This window comes from Triticum aestivum, chromosome 3D (assembly GCF_018294505.1).
Source record: "Triticum aestivum cultivar Chinese Spring chromosome 3D, IWGSC CS RefSeq v2.1, whole genome shotgun sequence".
Taxonomy (NCBI): domain Eukaryota; kingdom Viridiplantae; phylum Streptophyta; class Magnoliopsida; order Poales; family Poaceae; genus Triticum; species Triticum aestivum.
This window is the reverse complement of record NC_057802.1, coordinates 529,835,547-529,837,252: the sequence shown is the minus strand read 5'-3', so window position 1 is coordinate 529,837,252 and position 1,706 is coordinate 529,835,547.

Below are 1,706 nucleotides of genomic sequence, written 5' to 3'. Positions count from 1 at the left end.
TGAAGATCTGCATGCCACCACGCAAGTGCTTGACTAGTTGGATTAGGAGCCACGTATTGCCACGTGGGTACTTGCTTTAGTCGGTGGGTCGGCCGCTGAGCTGGGGCGGCGATGGGGCGGCAAGGCCTTGCCGCGGTCTCGCGTATATTCCCGGCAAGGGTCTTGCCGGAGCCTTGTGAGCGCCCTCGGCAAGAGTCTTGCCGGGGCCTTGCGGGTGTCTTCGGCAAGGTGCCTCGCCGGGGCGTCGTGGGCATCCTCGGCAAGGAGCCTTGCAGTTGTCTTGTCTTCTGGTACTCATCTAGGATTTGTAGGCTCTCTGTCTTCACAAAGATCTGCATGCCACCATGCAGGCACTTCCCGAGCCTTGGTTCCAATGCTATCGATGGTGTCGGAACTCTCAAGCTCGAGGGTGGCTGCGATGTTGGCGTTGGGCGAGCTGCCCCGGCAAGGCTCTTGTCGGGGCTGTGTAGGCCGCCCCGGCAAGGGTCTTGCCAGAGGAAAGCCCATCTAATCGCTCTATCTTCTGCGCCCTTGGTTGGAGCGCTGCTCTGGTAGCCTTGCACTTCTGCTTCCCTCCTCTGCCCTGCTAAGTGTGGTCGCAGGCGTGGCTCTGACTACCCGTGCACAAGGGGTACAAAGGAGAGCCCCTACTTTCGTACACCGACAATGATGACAAGTTTCATGGTTATCATTATTCTTTATAGCATAAATGTCATCACCATAATCATCATAGATAGGAGGTATGCTTTCATCATAATAATTTTTCTCATCAAAACTTGGGGGACTAAAAATATCATCTTCATCAAATATAGCATCCCCAAGCTTATGGCTTTGCATATCGTTAGCATCATGGATATTCAAAGAGTTCATACCAACAACATTGCAATCATGCTCATCATTCAAGGATTTTATGTCAAACATTTTATATAATTCTTCTTCTAACAATTGAGCACACTTTTCCTTTCCATCATTTTCATGAAAGTCAATATAAAGATGAATAATATGATGCAACCTCAATTCCATTTTTTAGTTTTCTTTTTATAAACCAAACTAGTGATAGAACAAGAAACTAAAAGATTCAATTGCAAAATCTAAAGATATACCTTCAAGCACTCACCTCCCCGGCAATGGCGCCAGAAAAGAGCTTGATGTCTACTACACAACTTGTTCTTGTAGACTTGTGTTGGGCCTCCAAGCGCAGAGTTCTATAGGACAGTAGCAATTTTCCCTCAAGTGGATGACCTAAGGTTTATCAATCCGTGGGAGGCGTAGGATGAAGATGGTCTCTCTCAAACAGCCCTGCAACCAAATAATAAAAAGTCTCTTGTGTCCCCAACACATCAAATACAATGGTAATTTGTATAGGTGCACTAGTTCGGCGAAGAGATGGTGACACAAGCATAGTAATGATATTAGATATTAATTTTTGTAATAGGAACAATAAAAAACAGCAAGGTAGCAGTTGATAAAACGGAGCACAAACGGTATTGCAATGCTTGAAAATGAGGCCTAGGGTCCATACTTTCGCTAGTGCAATCTCTCAACAATGCTAATATAACTGGATCACATAACAATCCCTCAACATGCGATGAAGAATCACTCCAAAGTTCCTATCTAGCCGAGAACATAAGAAGAAATATTTTGTACCTATTCTTTCCGATTGATCTATCTAAGTGTTCGTACTAAAATAACACCAAGTTATTCTT